Genomic DNA, 26,970 nt, shown 5'->3' on the forward strand with positions numbered 1-26,970 from the left:
AAGGACACTGAATGACGGCAAAGCCCAAAGTTCTACATACTTGTTGATGGGACTTTTAAAATGAATGATACAAAATCAGCCGGTATACCTAAGTAAAATGGGTATATGTGCAGAAACTGTTTTTCGATTTTCTCGAATAAAAATAACTGCTTGTTTCTGTTTGAGTACGCATGATCTTGTACTCACGTTTTGTTTCTATTCGACGTACATTCTGTTGATAACTGCATTTTTATGGTACCGTTAGCATTGAACGCGGACACAGGTTGCGAGGTTCATAGAAAATAGTTATATGTGCAAAATGCTTCATTATTTTCCGAGTGCTGTAGTGCAAACATCTCCGCGATCTAAGTAATAATCGTAAAAAACAGGTTTGTAAGCAACAATACAAAAATAGGCTATCACAATAAATACAAAAACAAATTAACGTGTTAGTCGAAATGCCGCGTGGTACCGAACTTTCAGTTGAAGAGCAGATCAAAATTAAGACCATGAACGAAGATGGAATAAAAATAGGCGTAATTGCTGCTGTAACAAATCGTCATCGGAATACTGTAAGAAATTACCTAAAGAGTCCTGAAGGTTACAAGATAAATAAACGTAGCGGACCAAAACCTACAATAAATGAGCGGACCAAACGGCGTATTTGCCAGCTTGCAACGCTTGATATGATGAGTTGCTCCAAAATCAAGGCGGAATTGGGTCTTCAAGTTACGCGACAACGCATTCAACAAATTTTGAGGCAGGACTTGCACCTCCATTATGAGTGTAAAGTGCCTAAGCCACGCCTAACCGATCGACACAAGAAGGCGCGCATGGCGTTCTATGAAAAATATAAATTCTGGGACGACAAATTCGAAACAGTTATATTTAGCGATGAAAAGAAATTTAACTTAGATGGCCCAGATGGACATCATAAGTATTGCAGAGGTCCACGACATCCCCGGCAGACTTGCTACAAGCGAAATCATGGCGGTGGATCCCTTATGGTGTGGGCTGCCTTCAGCGCTAAAGGAAAATCTCCAATTTGCTTCGTACCAAGCCGTATGAACGCGCAAATGTACATCGAGTTATTGGATTCTGAGCTCATTTCATTTGCAGAAGAATTTCATGGCGACAATTGGATGTTTCAGCAGGATAACGCACCGATACACGTTGCAAAGTGTACGTTGGCATTTACGAATCGCGCAATATCCCATTGTTACAGTGGCCGGCCTTAAGTCCGGATCTTAATCCGATAGAGGATCTATGGGGCATTCTGTCTGCAAAAATTTTCGGTTCTACAAAGCAATACGACACCTTGAAGCTTAAGCAAGCAATTGTAGTGGAATGGGAGAAGATAGACTTGTCGTTTTAAAAAAATTGGCTAATTCAATGCCACACCGACTGAAACTAATCGCAGACCAACATGGCGGTTCCACTTCATATTAAAATATTTAAAAACTTTCATTGAAATATATTTATATTTTACAAATTAAACATTTTGCGTAATGAACATATATCCACTTTCTATGAAAAAAATGGAGCAAATTTTTTTTCTTTTTACAAAATGTCAATTTGAAATACGTTTATGTTTTACTAAATAGGACTTACTAATACCCAATCAAAACCAATATAACACAAATAAAAGAAGCAAGTGTTAAGAAACAAAAAAAAAACAATAATTGATGCACATATATCTATTTTACTGGGGTACATATTTTAAAATTTTTAGAATTAGTGGTTGAAATTTTATACTGAAAGGGTTAAGAACAGGGGTATAGGCTTACAAGTATGGAAAGCGCCATTTTGTTTGTTTAGATTTGAAAATAGCTGAGATCACCTGATTGTCAATTCTCTCATTCTCCGCACAGAGTTACATTCAAGTTTCAGAAAAAACTTTAAAATGTAAATTGAGAAATATTTTAGAAAAATGTGTTTTTATTCATTTGAACTCATTAAGTAAGAAATTAAAAATGCATGCCAAGTCTTGCATTTCCAATAATAACGATAAATGTGTATGTTCCAGGCAATAATTTAAAATATTTGTGAAACTTATCGTTTTGCGCTAAAATACAACAATGTGTCATTGTTTCTGTTTTGAACATCATATTCGTGCCTACCGGTGGAAAAATTAGGTAGATTTGCTTTTATTTTTAAGAAACCATATAATTTAATATATATTTCTTTCCAGAGCGACATACGGAGAAGTAAGATGATCATCGTTCCGGCAAAATTGTAGTAAACTTGACCGGTCGTTTGAACAAATGGTTTATTTTCTTGTACAAGCAGCCGTGGCCCGAGCAGCGCAAATCGTGGCAGAGAATTATAAGTGATAAGGAAAATAATAGTGCGATAAGAAACTGGAGCTCGGGGAAAACTATAATTTACGTCTCTACCCAGCACGTACGCATGTGTGGGTGCATTTGCGATTGTGGCCTAAGCAGCGGCCCGAAAAACCTTACCAAACCTTTTTTTATGTTACGCTTCAAACTTACGCAGTTCTAGATATCCAATTCCAATTGTACATTAACGTTATGCCACAATCACGTGCCGCCGCAGCTGCAGCTACTGGCAGAGGCCCACAGGCACTCGTAAAAATTGGCCACTATTTACTGGACGCAACACTCGGCACGGGCACATTTGGTAAAGTAAAGATTGGCGACCATCAAATGACGCACCACAAGGTAGCAGTAAAGATATTGGGCCTCATGCATAAAAAGTGAGTTTAAGCTCCAACTCGATTTTCAGTACAAATTCTTGAGCTTGAGCTCACCCCTTCATTGCAAAAATTGAGTCTGAGCTTAGACTCATTTTTTATGCATGAGGCCCATTAAATCGCATAAATTGGTTGGAATGGTTGGAAGTAGACCAACAACTTGCTGCCTTCTCGTCAATTTGGTTACGTTATGTTGACTACCTCCGGAGGCGTTATGAATCTTGAGGAGGCCAGACGGAAACATTTGGGAGGCAAAATGCTAGGATTCTTATTCTAAGCTGGGCACTGGGTATTCACACTTTTGTTAGTGTATTGAAGCTATTGCAGCTGGCAAGAGCAACATGTTTATATGATTTTTTAAAAAGATAAAAAGATGAAAGCCACTTAAAGTAATGAGTAAATTTACGTGGAAGAAAATAAAGAATAAAGAAATTTGTATGATGAATATCGCGGAAAATCGTTAGCATCAAAATATCTATTCAAATTTGTATTTGAATTATGACATCAACAGGGATGCTTTGAAATCTATCTTTTGAAGAGAAATTTTTATAATTCTTGTGATTATTGATTTTTTTAGAATTAAAAAAGCTAGTTTATATTAAAAAATATATTTAGACTACAAGTATGTAATGTACTTTTATTACGAATTGAAACGATTTTAATGAGTATTCATAGCTTCATAGCAGTTACATCAAAATGCATATTTGACAAGAAAGAGTACAAGATTGCCCCGTCATAGTGGCGATGATATTTCTGTACAAAAAGTAAACAAAGCCGAATTGCATGTTAAAAGAAAATGCCAGAGCAGTAAATTTTCTCAATAATAAATTTTTCGATAGTAAACGGGTTTTAATTGTGCTAAATTCTAAAAATATATGATATACAATGACAAATAATAAGGAAAATGTGAAAAAAACGGTAACTTTTGTGGAAGTATAAGTGAATTTCAGTGCATTTAAAGTTTCTGCTGCGTCGTTTACTTTTAGATCAGAATTATCAAAATCGACAAATTCAAATTAGCGGTACGTCTGACGGTGCCACCTTCGTTCGCTGCATCGTGCATATTAGGCACATGACGTTTTTAAATTCATTTTACATACGTATGTACCAGTCCAAGATGAAAAAAGAAACCTAAATTAGTAATTTTTTTATGAATGTAGTTAAAAAAATTCACAGAGGAAACGCCGGAAAACAATTTATGGGAAATGACATTAAATGTATAAAAATTTAGATGTCAACAGAATAATACTTACAATAAAAAAGCATCACTGAAGTGTGAGAAGGCTTTAAATGCCGTTTTAAAAAGGTCAGTACATTTCTTATAAAATATTTTGATTTTTGCTGGGTGTAACTCAGTCAAAGGGCTATTAAAGAAAATAAAATTCTGAAAAGTAATAAACAGGAAAAGAGTGCACACAAAGTTAATATTTTACCCAATTCATAAAAAATTAAAAAATCGAATTTTTTATAAAAATGTCACTGTACAGAGCTATATAAATCTATTTTATTTTTTTTTTTTAAATAAGACCACTAGCATATACGGTTTTTATAAATGAATCTTGTAGCGTCACGCTATATAAATACATATGTAGATATATGTGACCTGGTCTACGAAAAGGGAGCTTACGTGCGAAAACTAGTTTTCTGTGAAAAAGCTGTTAAAAGTAAGCAACTCGTTTCGTCAGTTTCTCATTATCTCGTTAATTATTCTCCGCGCCGGACGTCCAGTAAGTGTTGTTGGTCCAGTAAGTGTTGTTGTTGGTCCAGTAAGTGTTGTTGTTGGTCGGAATATTACTATAGTTCATCGTGTAAGTTGCTAGTGTGGAACATTTAAAAAAGTAACACTGAAGAAGTGACGTTTCTCTACATTTTTAGTACACTTCTAAGCAAGTTAGGATTTTCTGCTTTTCACCACGTGAAAAAGCATCTCATCTTCCATCCGAATCAACCAGAAAGTGAAAATTGATTTTTTGACACCTAAGCCCCCTTTCCGTAGACCAGGTCACATATATGTTTTGGCTGGCGAAATATGTACTTTTGTCAACTAAGTAAAAAAGCGTATGAGTAAATTTAACCACATTAAAAAGGTTTAAATATTCAATGGCGCAACACAGCAACTCTTTTTGTTGCACGAAACCCTTGAATCTGTTTCGACATTTCGCTATTTTGCATTTCTTTCATTTTTACGTCATTCGCATTGTCAGATTTTTAAAATTCGTTTAGGTTCGACATTCTGCTATTTCATAATTTTTCATTCATCCATCTTCCATTTCTTACCTTCCATTGCCGTTCGCATCGTCGAACGTGACTGTCAAACACTGCCGCCATCATGCTTTTCAGTTTGACAGGCACGTCCGCTGTTTGGCAGGCACGTCCGCTGTTAGAAAGAGAATAGACAAAAAGGGGCATAGGATTCCATACTTGTAAGTATATACGATGGTTAAGAAAGCTTTAGATTAAAAGTGTGATACTAAATGCCTTTCACCATAAACGGCGCCAATTTTCTGGTTTATCAAGCCTCTAGCAGTACAAGGTTAATTGTTGTCTTTCACGAAGCTCTTTAAATAAATCTTCAACTAAATACTGAAGTATATTTACTAATATCACCTTTTATTATACGCCTAAATTTAATTTCTTAATTTTAGTAAGTATTTCATTACTGCATTCACCTGAATTTCGGGGGTTACTACTAGTTTTAACAAATTGTCAGTTTAATTTCTTATAAAATTTACCTTTAAGTTTTTGCATCTTAAGCATACATCGAAACTTTGTTTTAGAGAATCAATGTGAAATAATTGCAGAAACGATTAGCCGATTTGCTGAGCAACCGAGACGTCTGCTTTTTAAATAATTTTTGTAAAACAAATCGGCAGGTACATATCGTTCCCCGCATGACAGAAACATGAAAGTGTAAAAATTAAAATTTTGGGAAATCAAGTTTGAAGTTTTTTTACGAGACAACTCTGCATTCATGTAATTGACATTGTGAAATATATGAGTTCCATGTACGCATGGCATTCTGGCTTTTGGTATAAAATAGAACATCCAAAGGATAATCAAGTCAACCCAATAACTCAATATTGGTGAATTCGCACATTCATGCTTCTGGCATAAGGTTGACGATATGTATTTACTTCACATTTACTAATTTTGTATACGCCTGTCGTACTTGTCTTCTCAGTAAGAAAATAGTAGTCGTATTTCGACACCTGAGTGGAAGAACGACCTATCTCGGTAGTCAGTTCGGAAACGCCCTATATCAGAAATCTTTTCAAGAATGCCCTACTTCAGAATTTGATTGAAGAACGCCCTATTTCAGAATTTTATTGAAAAAAACCCTATCCCAGAATTTGGTTTAAAAAGGCCCTATTTCTGAAGTCGGTACACAAACGCCCTATTTCAAATGAAAATATATTGAAAATGTGCTGAGAACCGAATTCTGAGATAAGGCGTTCTTGAAAAGTTTTCTGAAATAGGGCATTTTCGAACTGACTGCCGAGATAGGTCCACTCAGGTGTCGATTTCATGTTATTATTCCTCTATTTGTATGAAAACAAGTCAAAAAATTTAAGTTTAGTACTCCACTCAACTTACTAAACAAACTGAATTTATATTTGGCTATTAGTTAAGATTGTCTTTTCAAATGGGACCATTTAGTTTACACATATGCGTTAATAAGGATTAATCAATCAGCTACATTAAAATTTTGAAACACAATTTTCGAGGAATTTTCTTTATATGTCGGAAAAATATTCGCCTTATCCTAAGTTTTGCCCGAAAAAAAAATTCAACTGAAAATTTTTCATCCGCCCAAAATAAATCAGGGACCAAAAATAACTGTTATCTCAAATTTGCTGATTGAAAACGTTGCCCGAATTCTGAAATTTAACGAAAACCTTGCTTCGTAACAGCTATTAAACGAGAAATATTTTTTCCGTCGCCGAAAAGAGTTATTTCCCAACGTTTATTTTTTACGTTGCTTGATAACAGTTATTGCGCGACGTTTATTTTTTACGTTGCTTGATAACAATTATTACCCGATGTTAATTTTTACGTTGTCGGATAAGAGCTATTTCACTCTTTAACCTTTATTTCATCATCTTTATCTTGTTCTCCATCTTCATCAATTTCCTAATATTACAACGTTTACCAGACAACGTAAAAAATAAACTTTTTGTTATTTTAGGAGATTTCTGGCCGGTAGTTTAAAAAAGCGAAAATAAGTTTCATTTTTTCCTCCTACGCGTTTCGGTGTTGTTTTTCGCCTTCTTAAGGGAGTCTGTTTTTATTCATTTGGAAAAGAAACATAAAAAACACAACCACTAGATACAATGTTACATATTGCAGTATACACATATACAAATACAATTCTTCGACGGTAACACTTACATCTGTACATTTACATCACATCTTACACAATAATTATTTTAACATATTTAACTTTGACATCACTAATAAATAACTATAAATAAAAATATCACAGCCTAATGTTTGTTATCGCTCATCTGCTCGTCGAATGTGTCCAATTGCTGCCCGATATGCGCAATTTATGTTATCCACGTCTTCTTTGAAGTTCATCGCGTCCTGTATTCTTTGTTGTATTCGCAGACCTTCTAATGATAATCTTGTCCTCCCTCCTTTCTACGTCTAATATTTTGGTGTTTTCGAAGTCTGCTGCGTGTCCGCTAATTGTTAAGTGTTGGGCTAGTGCTGTTGTTGTCTTTTTGTGCTTTGCGTCAGCTTGGTGTTCGTTGATTCTAACGCCCAGTGCTCGCTTTGTCGTGCCTACGTATACTTTATTGCAGGTTTCGCCAACCTTTCCTTTGCATTTAACTTCGTAAACAACATTGTGTTGTTGTTCCTTGTTGATTTTGTCTTTTGTTTTGCTGAAAATTGTGCTAAGTGTGTAGTTTGGTTTGTGGACAAAGGTTATATTTTCGCTTCGAATGTTTTTGTATAATGTTTTATTATCCGTTAATCCATGTATATATGTGACTCCTGCGAATTTTTTGTGTTCATGTTTATTTACAACTTCAATGCCCATGCCTGATGACTTTCGATTGTTTGTTGTTGTTGCTATAAGCTTGTTTATAATATTATTAGGGTACCCGTTTTTGTGTAATATGTTCTTTATCTTTCTGTTGTTTGCATTGCTGAACTCCTGGTCACTCAACGCGTGCATTTTTTTAAGAGATTGATAGCAGTGTTCCTCTTTTGCGTCCAGGGGTGATTCGAGTGGTAATTAATAATTCTGGAGGAAGCTATATCTTTAGTATACCAGTTTGTTGACAATTTCTTGTTTATGTTGAATATTTCCATGTCTAGGAAGGCTAATTTTTGTTTCTCTTCAACTTTTGTCGTGAACTGGATTTTCCTATGTTGGGCATTTAAAGTTTTAACTATTTCTTCCACGTCATTTTTATTTACAATAGCAAATATATCATCTACATAGTTATTGATGTATTTAATATATATGTCTTTGGTTTTCAATTCAGCGATGCTGTCGTCTAGTATTTTGTCCAAAACAATATCTGCTACAGTTGGTGATAGGGGGTTTCCCATTGGCATTCCATGTACCTGCTGGTAATACGTGGCCTTCCAAAGATACACAAAGAAAATACCCCTCTTAGACCAATTTCTTGTTCAACAAATGTTACTTGCTACAAGCTTTCTAAATTCATCGGACAAACTCTAAGACACCTAATTTCCAAAGAATATAATATCAAAAACTCATTTGAACTCAAAGAAAGGCTAAAAGACACAAAAATTGAAGAAAACGAAATCCTAATATCTTTTGATGTAGTGTCCCTATTTACTAATCAGAGCTGTGTAATGATTGAATCAATTGAGTGTGCATTCTCATTTTTTTCGTTTCAAAAATGTGATTGTTTGATTTAAACAATTTAACAACCACTCTTGAGATTGGTTACAAATTGTAAACACAAAATATGTAGTGTGTTATGGAATGGTTGACACCCACTCACATAGAGAATGTGAATGCAAACAAAAAACTCAATCATGTATGATTGTACGTTTATGGGAATGATTGTATGATTGTACGTTTATGGGAAGGACGACTGCTATTTTGGGTTATGACCTGACCAGGGATCTAACCATGGTGCTATGGAGTGGAAGTACGGACATATAATCACTCTGCTACGGCGGCCGTCGTAAGTGCATACTATACATATGTATGTATACATACTCGATTATTTGTTCTCAAAATGCATGAAAACTTGCAAACAATCAATAACATTTTGTGATAAACAGTTTTACAAATGTATTTTCACTTCAAATTTTTGTTTTAATAAAGTATGAATTAAATAAATTATTATTTTAAAAAATAGATATTATACTTGGCAACTCTTGGACTTTTCTTCATTCGTAACAAATGACAGATGTAAACAAAATAAAAAAAAAATTGTAATTTTACAAATTTAAAGCAAACGGGCGCTCTTTACAAAAAATATAGTTAGGGATCGAATTGCGCATATTTTTTTACAATACCAAGCGCCTCCAAGATGTGTTAAACCGCTAAATAGCTTAAAAAACGCTTTCAAAAATTCGAAACGAGAGTGAAGTGCAGTGTTCAATTGTGATCGAAATCGGAGGCAAAATTGGTGCGTGTGCAATTAATGTTTTACTTATTTGAAGAAATGTTGACTGTTGTCATTAAAAATAAGCAAACCAAGACCCCCGCTTTCCACTGGTGGTTACATAATACTTGAATAACCCCTTAAATAACATGTGCTTGTTTTGTGCACGCACGGCCAGTTGAACAGGCATGTCTGAATCGATTTCCTTCATCATTTTTAGCTATTTGATGTGCATTTTTATTGTTATGTGTTGCAAACAGACATTTTAGGAACTAAATGGGTTCTAAAATCTCTGTACACAAGCGCACTTATTTTTAACAGTTTCCAGTTTATGTAATATTAAAAATAGTTCATATCTTATGTTAAAAATGTTTATATTTTACATTATTTTCGATAAACACTTCGCAAAAACTTTACATTTAGGTTAATAAAATTTTAGTGAAGATATTTTAAAAATATTTAGTGTCTTATGCCATCTGATTATTTCACAATGTAACTAGCCAGAACTATTACAGTTTTCAATGTCGGGTGCGATTGTTTCTGATATAATTCGAACACTGAAATTACAAATGTTGATGTGTAAATTAATGCATATTTAGGGGATTCACAATTCGTGTTAGACGTCGTAATGTCTTAAAGGCTTAAAATTGTCCAATATAAAGTAACGGTTAAAAGGGATTTGAAAGATTCGTTGGGTATAATAAGAGCCAATAATATATTTCCTACTAGTTTAAAAGCATTTTGGTTATGTTACAAAAGGACTAAAGAGGTATTAGGCATTATTTTACGTTTAAAAATTTTAAGACTTTAACATATTACGACACTTAACACCTCTTGTGAATCCTCTATATGTGCTTGACCATTAAACTATATCGTTGTTTATTTGGGTAAAATTAAAATATATTTCACTGTTCAATATTGGAGTTGGTGTGAAGCATGATACAAATATTTAAAGGTAAAACCGCTCGCTCAATTCGTCCGCCATTGGGTTTTTTTTTTGACGTTTGCTAGCATTTTGATTAAACTCTCGAATTGATTCAAATGTCAAATAAATTTAAAATAACCAAATGAAATTTTATGATTTGAAAAGTTTTTTATTCAAATGTGGGAAAAAATTTAAAAATTTGGAGAAGAAAAATGAGTCGCTGCTTTAAAGGCTGCGAAAATTCCGTTGTCCTCTGCAAGCAAAGCAATAGCAAGTTTTTTAGTTCCCGCAATTACCGTATGAAGGAAAAAATGGATCGAGGTTTGTGGTGTTATGAAAATGGATTTGCCAAATTGCCCCTATGTATGTTCGGCTCATATTTTGCCACATCACTTGACTTAATATAAGCATAAGATATGTAGTTCTTTGGAACAGTACAGTGCCTTTAAGGTACAATATCTTTAAATGTATGCCAAAATCTACCCTTTAACATGCGGGCAGAAGTTCCTTATACACAATTGCTATGTATGTACATTCAAATTTTGGTTTTATATTTATTTGGTTTGAGTGAAAATAAAAACAAAAAAATGAAATGACGGCGAGAGAAAATTTAAAAAATGCTAGCAAACGTCAAAACTCCCAAAGTTGGCTCTCAGCGATTGTACCTTATAAATATTTTTATCTTGGTGTGAAGTATGCAAGTGAGAACAACAATTATCAACTTATTGAGCATTAGCCTCATTTATTTAAAAAACAAAAGACATTTTGCTTGGTAAAATTTCGATTCTAAAGGCGCTGGCCCAATGCAGGCTTGCTTTGCTTGCTTAGCTTTGAAAACTGTCAAAAGTTATTTGGAATATACTAAAACGTATGAAGGGTGGCCAAATGGCAGCTTTGCTTCACTTGCTTTAAGCGCCTCAAAGTTTCAAATAGGCATATGTTTTATTTGAAAGCGTTTCGTAGGCTTTTGACAAAAAGATATGTTCCCGTTCTAAATCAATTCAAACAAAGTACTGCACACTTTTATGTACAAAAATTGTGATACGTAATTTATACGTATTATATGTATAATATTAGTAATTCAAAGTTTAATAAAAAGTAATCTATGTTTCCATATTTATATTTAACATGTCGCTGGCTTAAAGTGAAAAGTTGCTACGTCCAATTTTACAAATTTTACAGGAACTTTAAATACAACATTTTGCGTGTTTAAAGCAAAGCAAAACTCCATACAAATCAGAAGGATTCGATCTCTGTTAAAAAAATTCGTATTATTTTGGCCTTATTGCATATTCGGGGCCTCTTTTGGACTTATAAAATTTATCTTTCATTGAATATAAACAAGAAGAAATAAAACAAGTACCTTAGTCCTTAATTTCTCTTACTTTCTATGTCAAAATTTGAGGCTTCATAAAATGTAGACTTATCAACTTTTCACACAAAGCTAGCGATATTTATGATGTCAAACTACTGGTAAGTCGTCTCTTGAAAAATCGATTTTTTTTTAGTTTTTTGTTTCTAATAAATGCACATATAGGTTTATATAAATGTATAATTATTATCATTCCTTTGAAATGCAAAAATTAATTCACATTCATTTAAAAATAAAGCTGAAAAGATTGTTGTTTATTTCTTTTTTTTAATTTTCTGGAATTGTATGGCAAAATTATTCTTAGTGTAAGGAAACAGACCTTGACTTTTTAACTACACAGCTGGTTGCTTTGACAGCGTTCCAAGCCGCCATTTGGCCAGACGAGTTTTTGAAGTTAATCAAAGCAAATTAAAGTAAGCAAGGCGTGCAAAGCAAGCCTGCATTGGGCCAGCGCCTTAAGAATAAAATTTTTTAAACAAACGAAAAATTAATAATAAAATTTGAAGGATTTTAGATACTGCGTATGGTAGCATGAAATTTTACAATATGCTTAAACGTCAGGTGGTTTTTTGTATCATGGAAATATATGAGTTAGGGCCTTTCTATATTAAGGTAACGATATTCAAAAAATTTTGTGATCCAAATCTATCTAAAATATATTAAAGCTATAAACAGCTCCATGATTTTGTTTTCAGAGATCGTGCCAACAGCGTATAGGGATTTTCTTTCATATGTAAAACCAGACTTTCGAGCTTGTGTTTACTATGCACGACGTTAGAACTGCTTGAAATTAATACAAATTGTTAAAAATTAGTGTCTAGCCGCCAAAAAGTAAGAAAACAAATGCAAAATCATACAATTTTTAAATTTTCTAACATTTCGCTATGCCAACGAAAGCAAAATTCTGTTCGACAGAAAATTCGATACTCAACGAAAATTTCGACACGCTTGCATAGCTCATAACACGAATTTCACTTTCGATCTTCGATCTTCGATAGCCAGCGAAGATCGAAAATCGAATGCAACTCATAATAGGGGCCAATATCGAGAGTAACTATTAAGGACTATTTTATTGTTCCTCCCTTCCAGGGTTTGCCTGCAATTGCTTTTGCGGACAGGTCTCTTACCTTGTTTATACCTACACAAGAACCGCATTAACAAAAAACCGATTATACTCAACATATATTTCTTTACAGCATTTACACCCCTGTCTTTATAGCGCACTCGATAAAGTCGTTTTCAAAAGTAAACAAAATCTGCAATTTTTATACGACTTTTTTTTAATAAATAATTTGCGCGGCTGACCGAAATGGAAACAAACAATAATTGTAATTTATTATTACAATAATTCGAATTTAAAACGGGCTGTATAAAGAAAACCAGCCTATTTTCACTTCACGTGAAATGAGTGATGCGTTTATACTTGCTTTCTAACTGATGTGAGAAACAAAAAACCGATTTGAAAACAAATTGAAGTCAATACACTTTTCAATTTCAACGCGTTTTGAAATTTAGTTTATGCATCCGTTTTGAATCACAGCGAACTGGGTCAAAGCGTTTTATGTGTCGGTGTAAACAAGGTATCTGACTACTTTTATCGCATCAATGATGGACTTTGATTTACAAAAGCCGAACTGGTGGGTTGACAAACCACCAGATGCTTCAATAGCATTTTGGACGCGATCATGGCTAATTCTTTCGAGGATCTTCCCCATTGAATCGAGCATGCAGATGGGACGATAGTTGTTTGGATCGTTTGGCTGCTTTTTAGGCTTTGGGATGAGATTAACCCCCCTATTATGAATTTTCATACGATAGACGATAAGCGCTTGCAAGCGTATCGTATAAAATGAGTTTTCGTATTATGGTTTCCACACGCCCGATAGATTGTGAATGACAGTGGTATTTGTTTGCCATTTATTGTGAATTTAAATGAAACAGCTGTTTTTTTCTAGCTAAAATATTTTCAAAGCAAACATTTTGTACCTTAAAAGTCGCGAAAACTTCCATAAACCATACAAAATTGAGAAAAAACATGTTTCCTTTAACCTCAATTACGTTTTACATAAATTCAAATGAATAAATTGTTGAAACTCGCATAGAGGCTACAGTACGCAATTGAGAGATGCTTCCAATCCTCTGGAGGTGAAGTCGATAATGTGAGTAACTGGAATAAGTTTTATTTGTTAGTTATTAAAAAAAATATCATTAGATTTCAGAGCAATTTTCAACTTTCGAAAAAAGCTGTTATATATGTTTGTTCTAACATAAGTGGAGAACAGTGTTGCCATTTCAGTCGTTTTCCGGCTAGATTTAGCCGGTTGCGATAGCAAACAGCCGGAGAAATTTCGATTTAGCCGGCAGCCGATTTGTTAGCCGTTTTGCAAAAAAAATAAAAAATTGCCGTTTTTAGCTGATTTTGTTATTTGCCTTGTTTTCTTAAAATTCAAATATATATGTTTTCATTTTTGACCAAGCGATCCAAAATCGGTTAGAAATGGCTACTAGCCTTATCGCGGAGAAAATTTTCATGTCAGGCAGGGTTATATAAAATTGGGTCGATTTCGCTTATTTTTATTTTAAACGAATATATTTTTTCTAAAGATGGCCGTAGCGAGGATTTTCGTCATAAATGTTTGTTATGAATGTATTAAGTTTAAGTCGTTTGTGTTTGGATATAGTGCCAACACATAGAATAAATGTTACAGCCCAGCAAAATATCGGTAATCGCTTTTAGTGGTAACGTGTTCTAGAAAGCATAGCGTTATAGTGCCTTCGAATTTCTTCGCTTTTTTTTAGGCATTGCCGGTAATGCAAAGTAGAATGTCCTACAATATTTTATTTATTTCGCTTCTTTGTTTCATTTCGGGGAATGCAAAGTAGAATGTCCTATAATATATATATTTTTTAATTCGCTTCTTTGATTCAATTCGGGGAATGCAAAGTAGAATGTCCTACAATATTTTATTTGTTTCGCTTCTCTGCTTCATTTAAGGGAATGCAAAGTAGAATGTCCTACAATATTTTTTTTTTATTTCGCTTCTTTGCTTCATTTGGGAGAATGCAAAGTAGAATGCTGCATCGTAGTCAGCTGAAAAATAGAACGAATATCCAAAAATTCTGTTTCTACCGTTACTTTCTGTGGAAATTTGTCTCGCATAAAAATCATGTTTTGCTTTGTTCAATTTACAGCGAAGTTGAAGTCAGTCAATCAAGCGAAGTACAAGCGTGAGGAAGTACAATTTTAAGCTTTATTAAGTATGCATGTATGTACATACCGATTTTTAAGAAAATCTAAATACCTAAATACATACATACAGTGACTCACAGAAGTATTTTGCATGAGAAGACGATTAAGTAAACCTTTGAATTTATTTGATTTTATTTTTTATGTTAAGTATTTGACAGGTTGATAAAATTCGATCTTAATGCTACATAAATAATGTATTAAAACTAAAAAAAAAAAAAAAATTTTTTCAGGTAAACGTAACAAAACTTAAAAAAATCATAATTCATTGCTCACAAAAGTATTTTGCTTTTGACTAGGTGGTGAATAAATATTCGATATTCTATCTATTCAATATTTTGTATGATAGCCATTATTTTTGGAAACCGCCTCCAAGCGTCTTGGAATAGATTCTATCAATTTTCGACAAAATTCAGGAGGTATTTTTTCCCATTCTTCGAGCAAAACAGCTTTCAGGTCACTCTTTGACGAAATTTTGTGTCCCCGCACTCTATCTTCGAGATAAGCCCAAAGATTTTCTATGGGGTTGATATCGGGACTTTGGGGAGGTGTTGGCAAATGTTTTGTGTTGAAAAGTATCCACATTTTAACATCATGAGCTGTATGTTAGGGATTGTAGCGATTCTACAGTAGGTGGCAACTCAACTTATAATTATCACTTATGAAAATTAGCAACCCTGAATATTTTAGTATGTAAGATAAAATGCAACCCTAAACTAAGAAGAGGAAATAAAGAAAATTGTGATTTTGCTTTTGCTAGTCAGCGGAGAAAAACGTGGTTCTTATTTCAACATAAAATTAGCCAAACCATCGTTGTCGTTGTTGAAATAAAAACTCGTTAGTTGACATACCCATTTTTTCAACACTGGAATGTAAGTTGTCCTTGAGAATGGACAAATAAAGATGTTTATCCATCGTTCCATCTATAAACACTAGTTTTCCAACTCCCTGAGCCGACATACAACCCCACACCATGACAGAACCTCCGCCGTGCTTAACAGTGGATTTAATATTTTTGATTCGCAGCTCCTAATTTTTCTTCCGCCATACCATACGACGACCGTCCGGTCCGAAAATGTTGTATATGCTCTCGTCACTAAAGATCACGGTTTTCCAAAACTCAAAACCTTTTGTTTTATAGGTGTTGGCGAATAGAAGTCGCTTTTCTTTATTAACTTTTGTAATTAGTGGCTTTTTCCGCGCTGCACGACCGTGGATATTGTTACTTCTGAGTACTCTGCGCACCGTCTCATCGGATACTTGAGTGTGAAGGGTTGCCTTTATTTTGTCATTAATTTTTGGGGCTGATAAATGTGGGTTTTGGCGATTTTATTTTAATATTTGGCGTTCTTCTCTCACTGTCAGCAACTTTGGTCGACCAACACGCGTTATATTTTCTAAATTACCGCGTTCTTTACACCGTTGAATTACGTTTTCGATCGTTTGGCGACATCGAGTAAACATATTACAAATATATCTCGTAGGTTTGCCTTCATTGTGAAGGTATAAAATAATATTTTTTTCAGATGTAGTTAATTTATTACCCTTTGGCATTTTCGATGTGCACAGTACCACAATTACAAATGAAATGAATTCAGTAACTAGCAAAATTGATGATAAAACACACTAGTAACCACCACTTCAGCGAAAATAGAAAAACAAACGAAACTGCGCCCAGTAACGGTTTCAAAAACAAAAAGCAAAATACTCTTGTGAGCACAGAATTCCATTGCTACGCACGTTTTTTGTTGTATGTAACTAACGGTACAATTTTTGTGCACGCCGTGTAGCCCATTTCCTAAGAAAATGCTCAATAATTGGAGTACGCATTTTATTTAGTAAGCTCGGATATTTAGTGCATAAGAAATTTGAAATTTGTGCATACAAGTAATTATGCAAAATACTTCTGTGAGCCACTGTATGTATGTATAAAAACTGATTTATAAAAATTTTAATTAATTTTAATCTTTAAAGACATTTTCTGATTTCAATTTAATATAAATAAGTATGTACTTATCTAGGCATTGTACATTAGTTTCTCTGTAAGGCATTCTTTGTTCGCTTCTCTGGATTCTGTTTATCCATGCGTTCTCCCTTCGTTCGAAGGTAATGCTGCGGGTAAAGGCTTACCGCCAATGACATTTATTTATTTATTTATTTATTTAGTCTACAGAAAAATGTTTTCTTACAGACAGTTGAGATAAAAAGAGTTAGAATATTTAAGTATGTGTGATACATTACAGAGTGAAATAATTATAAATATTAACTTGTAAAGATAACAATGATATTCAATAGCAATTTGGGTAGCTGGCAAGGCCTTGTCTCCAGTCTACTTTTGTGTGCGGCGGGCGGAAAGACCTAGTTTCCGCTCCGCCCTGTTCACAGGCCGTTGATCATGGTCGGAAAGGCCGAGCTTCCGATCCATGTTCCCGTAGTCGTTACTTTGTAAGTGAGGCAGGCGGAAAGTCCTAGTTTCCGCTCCACGCTATAGACGAACTGTTGGGCGAGGTCGGAAAGGCCGAGTTTCCGATCCCTGCTCCTATTGTCCTACGCGGTCGCGGAAATATACGAAGCCGTTACAATTGTACTAAGCAGTCATAGATATTGTGTAATTTTTTCGTTCACGGTTGCAGATATTAGTTTATTTAGTTAACTTGTTGAGCAATGTTTTCTTTATTACAAAAAGCGATTCAGATATGTCGATGCAATCATAATGCTTGTTAAAATCTTGGCATAAGCACCGAAAAGCATCATGCATTTCAAAGTTTGATTTACAAATACTCAACACAATAGGTTTAAAATGTCTCGTGGGTCTTGTAGGAATACAAAAATTTATCTCACTCAGTAAAAAGGGACTACTGACCATCCCGTTCATTAATTTAATTAAAAAAAGAACACCAAGCATCTCTCTACGACTCTGAAGCGTCGGCAAATCTATAAGCTTCAGGCGATCCTTGTAGGGTGGGAGATTTTTAGACGAGTCCCAACATAAATTTTTGAGGGCAAATAACAGGAACTGTTTCTGCACTGATTCGAGTCTGTCACTATGAATTTGATAGCTAGGATTCCATACTATAGATGCATACTCCAAAATCGGTCTAACTAGAGAGGTAAAGAGAACTTTAGTGACATAAGGATCGTTGAACTCCTTGGCCCAGCGCTTAAGAAAAGCCAACAATCCTCTAGCCCTAATCACGCAGGAGTTTATGTGAGACTTGAATTCTAGTTTCGGATCCATAGTTACACCTAGGTCAATGAAATTGGTCACTTGCTCAACATTGTGGTCAGATATCATATACGAATTTGGATAGAACGATTTTCTAGAGAAGGTCATGAATTTACACTTTTTCAAATTTAGTGACATGGAATTTGCTTCACACCATTCGAAAATGCAGGTTAGGTCAGCTTGCAAATGCTCCCTATCTTCTGCAGTACTAATGTACTTAAAGAGCTTAACATCATCAGCGTACATTAAGCATTTCGAGTAATTCAACACCTTAGGAAGGTCATTTATAAATAAAATAAACAAGACGGGACCAATATGGCTGCCCTGAGGTACGCCGGATGTGACATGTATTGGCCGGGAGGTACAATTTTTAAAAATTACTCTTTGCTTCCTATCCACTAAGTAAGAAGAAAGCCAGCTGAGAAGAATAGGAGGGAAGTCAATTCGATCAAGTTTATATATAAGGGTTGAATGAGATACCTTGTCAAATGCCTTGCTGAAATCAGTGTAAATCACGTCCGTTCGAAGATTGTTTTTAAACCCATTAGACACATAAGTAGTGAATTCAAGAAGATTGGATACAGTTGATTTACCTTTGCAAAAGCCGTGTTGCGATAGATCAATAGCAGAAGTAATAGAGTGAGATAGTTCTTCCGTAACGATTGCCTCAAAAACTTTAGCAATAGCACAAAGCTTCGCAATTCCTCTATAGTTTACGATGTTAGTCCTACTTCCATTTTTATAAAGTGGCAAGATAAACGAATCCTTCCAGGAAGATGGGAAGACACCCTGTTTTAGGGAAGCATTAAAAATATTTGCCAGAGGCTTATACAAATACTCTGCACAACTTTTAAGAACACTTGTGGGTATACCGTCTGGGCCAGCTGTATATGAAATTTTCAAACAATTCAAATGAATGAGGACGTCCGCAGCAGATATCGATGGAATTCGGATACAATCAAATGATGGCAGATCGAATGGGTAGCTAGATAGATTCGAATTCAGTTGGGAAGATGTAGAACTGGCAGAGTAGTTTGACTCGAAGAAACCAGCAAACATATCGGCAATAATATTTTCGTCACTGGAAACTAAGTCATTTAACTTCAATGTTGAGGGATAACCGTTAGTCTTACGCTTAGTGTTCACAAATGCGTAAAACGATTTGGGATTAGAAACTATATTGAGTCGAACCCTGTTAATATAATTATTGTAACACTTTTTGTTCAATACATTGTATTTATGCCTAAGAATGGAGTACGCGGAGTAGTGAGAAGACAAGCCAGATTTTTTAAAAAGCTTAAAAGCTTTGGATTTTTGATTTTTTAAGCGTTTCAATTCGCCAGTAAACTACTGCGCGTTAGACGTTACGTTAGCTTCCTTAACAAGAGGAATGATTTTACTGAAAATGTGGCGTAAGGAATTGCTAAAATGTAAGGCACTATCTTCAGCATTCCCATCATACTGGGGCCAAGTTATCTTCGATATCTCTAACCTAAGTTTATTATAATCTGCTGTTTCAAATGAGTAACGCTCCGCTCTTGATTTTTTACTGATAAAGCAACATGAGTTGCGTGAATTTATCAAGGACAATTCTAGTGGTGGGTGGTGAGAATCAACAGGGGTAATCAAAGCATAGCTAGGGGCTATTGTGACGTTGGAAACATCGTCCACAAAAACTAAATCCAGACATTTACCTAAGTTATTACTAACAGAGTTGATCTGGTAAAGACGAAGATCTGACAGATCGTTCAAAAATTGATTGAAGAGATCACGAGAGGAATTTGGTACTAGAATACCATCTATTAGATCCCAAGAAACACCCGCAAGATTGAAGTCACCCAGGACAATAACAGTATCGGAGGGCTTCACCATGGCATGTAGAGAGAGCAGTAAGGAGGAGTGTTTTAAATAAACAGAAAGGCTCGAGTTAGGTGGTATATAAGCAGCAACAAGATAAACGCTAATAGAATGATATCTTATTCGAACGCAGAGGAATTCAACTTCATCGGTGTCAGTGAACTCAATTTCTTCAGAAGAAAGGTCAGTCTGGACAGCGATTAAGACGCCTCCACCTTTTTTATTTAAACGGTCGTTTCGAAACACTTCATACTTAGGACACAAAATTTCCGAGTTGAACACATTCGGCTTGAGCCAGGTTTCAGTAAACACCAGTACTTTGAAGTCAAAATCATAGGACTGCAAGTGTAACCTTGATAGCTTTGTGTTCAAACCTCTCACATTTTGGTAGTAAATGCTAATGGTGAGGTTACTTATTAGTTTTTTGATGCCGAGGTGGAAAGCGGAAGTTGAGCCAAATTTTGCCCTTGCGGTCTAGATCTAAATTCAAATTCGCGAATGAAGGCACCGCTTGGCCAAAAAGATGGGCTCATTACTCTATCAAAGCAGTCTTCGGATATGTCTATTTTAAAAGAAGAAATGCTTCTTTCATATGAGAATCTGAACTTGCGTACATGCAACTCATTTGCTATCAGCCTGGAAGTTAAATACCCCTTCACATCATCGACAGTGGTATCTTTTGAAAACCTAGATATAAAGACCGATTTTTTGGAAGGGACAACGATTAAATCCCTCGGGACGGGGTTAACGCAATCGGAAACGGTTTCAGATGTGGTAGGGGGTTGCGGAACAGGGGGTTGCGGAAAAGCTGTCAACTTTTTGGAAGGAGCAACGATGGCTTCGGATGTGGTAGGGGGTTGAGATGTAGTTGTGGAGTTTTTGGAAGGAGCAACGACTACTTGCATTGGAACGGTGTTGACGCAATCGGAGATGGCTTCAGATGTGGTGGAGGGTTGAGATGAAGCTGTTGAACAGGAATTTAGTGAGGCTCCAGTAGAAGAAGGACGTGGTTGGGGAGATTCAGTCAGCCGAGGAATCGGTGTGTTAAAGCTTATGAGTTCTTTGTTCATAGCTGGAGTCAAAAGTGGGCGGTTCTGCGGAAGATCCAGGTCCACAGTGATAGGATTCAACACAATATTTTCCACGCCTCTCCTACGTCTCTTAAGACCTTTTCCAGGAGAAGGAGAGGAGGAGGAAGTATCTAATAATTTAAATTCTTTGAATTCATCCTCATACTTTTTGAACTTCTCGTTGAGCAGTTTTAGCTCTTTGCTTATCTCCGAAAATCCATTTCTAGCGGTTCTAAATAGTTTACAGAGATCCACAACAGTTTTTTTACACTTTGGACATGACCAGCGAAGTCCATTGTCTCCAATAATCATATCCAGAACTCTCCCATTAATACCAGCACACTTTAAATGAGACAGTTCATCGCAAAGCCAGCACGCCACAAAACGGTCCGAACCGGCTTTTACATTACATTTTTCGAACAAACAGGACATTTTTAGCGAATTTTATTAAAAAAGAATAAAAATAGCGAAATTAGGAATGTATTGTACGAAAACGTTTCAAGCTCACAGTAATTGGCAGTTTAATAGCTAGTGGTCTTATTTAGTGAAGTTCAATGGTTAGAAACCGTGCTGAACTTAACAGTTTTAAAGCCACTGAGTTAACACAATCAGCTGTCACCAAGAAAGCGACTGTCGATGATAAACAAAGGTGTGTGTAAAGCGCGAAAGAAAGCAAAAAGAACAAACAAATGCGATATTCCTTACACTCTCACGCAAAAGCAACAATAATGCACCAAAACAGGCAATCAACGCACTTTATGACTAAATCAAGTCAATTTATTGGAATTTAGCTTCAGTAAACTTTTTACGGTGTGAATAACACAAATTAGAACTGCTTAGCACTTTGTAAACGAGTTAAACTTTGGAAATTCTTTCAAGCGAAAGTTTAAGTGACCGCACAGTACGAACGTTGCCAGATGTTAAAATAAGGCCTTCTTGAAGCGAAAGGGTAAGCGATTCCCATCGCCTAGCTCGTTTCCACTTTCGTTTCTGTGGTAATCGTGTTTTTTTTTGTGCTCCCAGATAGCGCATATTCAATTCTGCCTTAATTACAAAACATCATTGTTGCCCACGCTTAAAGGTTAAAGGTAAGGGAAAAATGGATATTTTCAAGCACTATGTACACTAGAGTGGCCTTAATAAACCGATTTTTGAAAACCAAAGGTTTTCGCACGGAAAAATATGAGGTTGGGTATAAAAATAAATATGAAATTATTTTTAAAGCCTTAAGATAACCCTTAGGAGTTCTGGGTTGGACCGAAAAGTGACGAAATTGAAGCTAGTTTTTATGAATTTTCATATTTTATAATTTTAAGATGGCGAAGTTTTATTGTGTGCGTTTTTATCGAAAATTTCATGAAATAGCTTTTCCAAAATGTCATTTAAGTTTCAAATCGGTTAAAATAACGCATCATCATAGAATTGCAAGGCCTTAGAAGTACGAAAAAACACAAATCACTAATTTCAACCAAGCGGCAGTCCTATAATCCGATGTTTGCGAAAAGTCAAGCGTGAACGGCATTTTTTTTACAAAAATTAAATTGAACTAATACAGAAAAGGTAAAATGGCCGCAACATCGGTAAGCCCATCCAGGACACAATTCCGATCCGATGACTATACAATTTTTTTTATTTGGAAAATGTGAAAGTGAACTCAAAGGCGCAAAGTTGCCGAGCATGAAACAAGTTCTGCAACTATTTTTTTGCAAAACGCGAATAAAAAAAGTCGGGGAATGTCGGTGTAAAAAATACAATTGATGCTACCAATGACTTTTATCAAAAGGCTAGCATTCCTACGATGACCGCAACCAACTGTGTGAAAAAATTTTAATGCCACCACCTATTAGGATTGTTCTATACCGAAAAATGTTATAGACCCATTTTTTATTTTGAAATCAAAAAATATTTAGAGACTGCTCAAAGTGCTCAAAGTATGCCATGTATTTTATATGGGGAAAAAACAACTTTTCATAGAAATAGTATAGAATTCTTAAAAATCAAGATGTATCCATCGGAAAACTCTGTTTTTCTTTAGGAGATTCCCAATAAAACCCACTTGTTTATTTAAGAATTTTTTAATGGTAACTATATTTTATAGGTCCTCCAAAGACCCTACATTTAAAATGCAATGGGGGGCCAATAAAAAATCGTTAGTATTAAAATGGTTAAATAAACAATTGGATATTATTATTGGAAATCTCCTGAAGAGAAGCAGAGTTCTTCGATCGAAAAATATTGATTTTCAAAAACTTTATACCGTTTCTACGAAAACTTGTTTTTCCAGTATAAAATACATAAAGGGCGAGGGTGTGAGATTTTCAACTGCCCTGTCGATATCATTCTTAGTCCGAATAAGAATTTGCGGGTCAATGTGCGAACTGATATACTTTTTGTATTATAACCAGTTTGTGTGCTTATTTGTAAGATTTTTTGTTTTTCTTCATAGTTAAGAAACATTGATAATGTTATGAGGCAGGGTGAATGATCTGATGAGAGATTAAATAATGCTTCTGTATTAACTTGGTCTCGCGCAATACCCTTTGTTACACCAAAGTCAATAAGATCGAGTATTTTTGGAGGTCCAATACGTTGGCTGACCATTAGACAATACGTCAAATCCTCTGTTCTAGATTACTTTATATAGATTTCTACCCTTTGGTGTAATCAATCTAGACCCCCAGAATGTATGTCTGGCATTGTAGTCTCCTGCTACAATAAACTTACTGCCAAACTTTAGGAAAAAGTCATCAAATTGTTTTTCCGTTATGTTATGACGAGGGGGGCAATATATTGCAGATACAGTAAGGCCACCCAAGTGGTCATCTATGTGTATTGCAGTATTATGAATGAACTCATCACTTTGCGGTTCTAATTCATAGTGCTTTATTCTGTTACGAATGAGAATGGCTGTTCCACCTCGGGATTTCCCTTGTGGATGCTTAGTATCATAGAATTTGTACCCATTAATTTGAAAGTTATTAAATTGCGTAAGGTGGGTTTCAGATACAAGAAAAACGTCTATATGAAAGCGCTCTAGGAAAATTTCTAGTTCGTTTTTATGCTGAGTTAGCCCGTTCGATTTCCAAAAACAAATTTTGAGATTATTCATGGTTTAGCTCAAATGGCCTGAAGTAATAGATTTTGATTTTTAATCAAATCTTGTACCATGCTCTGCATTGCCATCATTTGCTTCTGCATAACTTTCATAAAATTATTTATAGTAGCTTCTATGTTACTACTATTCTGGCCAAAAAGAGGTTTTGTCGGAGGAGTATTTTTCAGCATTTATGCAAGTTAGCGTATTGCACAGCTGCAAAGCTAAAACAGCGGTTTGATGATTCCTTAGAATCACTCCCACGTTCTTGGTTATTTGTAAATAGATCGTACAGCTTACTCCCACGCCTGCACGATATTTGTAAATGGACTTCACACCTGCCAAGCTGATCGACAATTCTTCAGAATCACTCCCACGCTTGTCTTACCGTTCAATTACATTCCAAAACGGACACCTGATAGCGTACGTGACTTTGGGCAGCTTTCGGTAGGACAGTCGGCAATGAATTCATACCAACACACAAACAAAGCTACCGGCGCATCGATACTAAGTCAGCCAGAGCGGGCAGCGCATCTACACCAATACACACACATCGACCAATCAGCGAGTAGTTACAAACCGCATGTAGGGAACTAGGGTAGATTGTAAGTGAATAAAGTTTAGTTCTGGATTGACATCAAGAGAATAAAGCTGTATTTGGCAAAGTGGCGCCCAACTGGCAAGGAACTATCTCACCTGGCAATTCCCCCTACAGCATGGATATTAACTAGAAGGACACAAGACAGCAAGCAGTAACAGGATATTGACTGGAAGGATACAAGGAGAACCTGCTTTAATACTATACTGCAATGCAAATACTATTGTAAGTAATTGTTCGATTTTTCGTGTGATCCAGTGAAATAAGTGTAGAAAAGGGCAATTTATTTATATTGTGAGTTTTTCTAAATTAATATCGAAATGAGTGTAACTAGAGAGCAGATAATCGAGACTCTGAGACAAGAACATGAACAAAATAGAAGAGAATTTAATGCCCAGTTAGGTGAAGTTATGCAAACACTTCGGCGCTTAGAGCCGCCATTTGCGGAGAATTATCTTCCTGTAAAAATAGATCCAGCTGTGGTTAACAGCAACGCAAATATGGATCTAATAAAATCCTTGCAAGAGTTTAAGGGGGATACCGCATCCTATCCGGCCTGGCGTTCCGCAGCGGAATTCGCCATCGGCTACTACACGGAGGGTTCGGAGCAATATTATATTGCAATGGGTACTTTTCGAAACCAGATAGTGGGCTCAGCGAACGCATCGCTCGCTTCCTTTTCAACTGTATTGAATTTTAAAGCTATAATAGCCAGGTTGGATAAAACATACGCGGAAAAGAGACCGTTACATGTTTTGGAAACAGAACTCAGTGTCTTAAGGCAGGGAAATTTGTCACTCTGTCAATATTATGACACGGCGGACAAACAATTAACACTCATAACGAATAAAAATATAATGACTCACTCCAACAACAGGGAGCTTTCCGAAGCGCTCAATGATAGAGCTAGAGAAAATGCATTAAGGGTCTTTATTTCCGGCCTAAAGCGGCTGTTATGTGATATTCTATTTTGGGTCAATCCAAAAGATTTGCTTTCTACGCTGGCTACTGCCCAGGAGTTAGTAAAGAATATTTGCGGTTAACAGCGTAGCAAATTCAGATAGCCCAAAATATCAGAACAATTATCCAAGCACTCCCCAAACGCCTGAGGACACTCCTACTCCAATGGAGGTGGACCGCGGATCTTCTGCATTCCGACGTACAAACCAGTCCAACCAGGGTTATAAAAAGGATAATGCATTGCGAGGGCATCCCAAAAGGGAAGCTAATCAATACGCGTATAAACGGGATCGTGAACAACAAGGGTATTCAGTAAATTCACGAAAACCAAAGGTGCAACGTACGAACCATTTGAAGACATCCCAAGAGGTAGATCTACCAGAAAAAGGTACTGTGGATCGTGACAGTGATTCAGATATCGAGATCGCTTCCAATTTTGCGATGGAACATTAAATGATTTTTTTTGCGTAAGTTCGCTCCTACCCTACATTGCCAAGAAGAGGTCGGAGGGGCGGGAGCTTAGACTGTTAATTGAAAAATTTAAGCTTAAAGGGAGTTATACCTGTGAAGAGACAGCTTAAGGTCGAATCAATAAATGGGTGTAATCTCAAAAAAAAAAAATGCAAGGTTTTCCTTTTGGGAAAAAAATCAACTTTCTCTATTCTCCCAATTTTAAAAAGCTTCGATGGTATAGCAGGATATGATTTCCTAAACGAAATAGGAGCTAAAATTTATACGAAATCGGAACATTTATTTTACGAGGGTGGGAAAGAAAAATTAAATAACAAAATGCCAGCAGGTAAACTCCATATGTTTGGATAGGGACTCAGTCTCAGCTATTGGGAAAGATTAGTTTGACTCTATGATTAAAAAGAACTTGAAGGCTTTTGCCGAACCTAACCGAGCTTTACCATATAATACTACGGTCAAAGCAAAAATTCGTACTACTTCCTCAGAACCAATTTATACTCGATCTTATTCATACCCGGTTTCCGCGGCAGGATTCATTTATAAGGAAATAGAAACATTGTTGAAGGACGGTATTATCAGGAAGTCTAGTTCAGCTTACAATTCTCCGGTCCACGTTGTGAATAAAAAAGGCATGGATGAATAAGGTAAACAAAAGCTCCGAATGGTAATCGACTCGAAAATAAAACGAAAAAACGATTGCGGATAGATATCCTATACCAGATATTCTTACCATACTAGCAAATCTGGGTAGTTCCAAATTTTTTACCACTTTAAATCTGGCTTCCACCAGATAATCCTTGAAGAGAAGGACCGCGGAAAAGCAGCCTTCAGCATTAATAATGGAAAATATGAGTTTAAT

General features: G+C 35.6%; 1 protein-coding gene and 1 long non-coding RNA gene across 2 annotated transcripts in view; both read left to right on the forward strand.

The window, feature by feature from the left end:
- LOC118749433 (dolichyl-diphosphooligosaccharide--protein glycosyltransferase subunit STT3B) overlaps positions 1 to 26,970 on the forward strand; it is a 126,295-nt gene that overhangs the window by 84,373 nt on the left and 14,952 nt on the right. The gene's annotated exons all lie outside the window — the stretch shown is intronic.
- Positions 2,006 to 3,046, forward strand: LOC118749444. Its single transcript, XR_004994217.1, has 2 exons — positions 2,006 to 2,114; positions 2,171 to 3,046. It is a non-coding gene; the product is annotated as an uncharacterized LOC118749444 (long non-coding RNA).

This window comes from Rhagoletis pomonella, unplaced genomic scaffold, assembly GCF_013731165.1.
Source record: "Rhagoletis pomonella isolate Grant_MI unplaced genomic scaffold, Rhpom_1.0 Rhpom_scaffold_00001, whole genome shotgun sequence".
NCBI classification, from domain to species: domain Eukaryota; kingdom Metazoa; phylum Arthropoda; class Insecta; order Diptera; family Tephritidae; genus Rhagoletis; species Rhagoletis pomonella.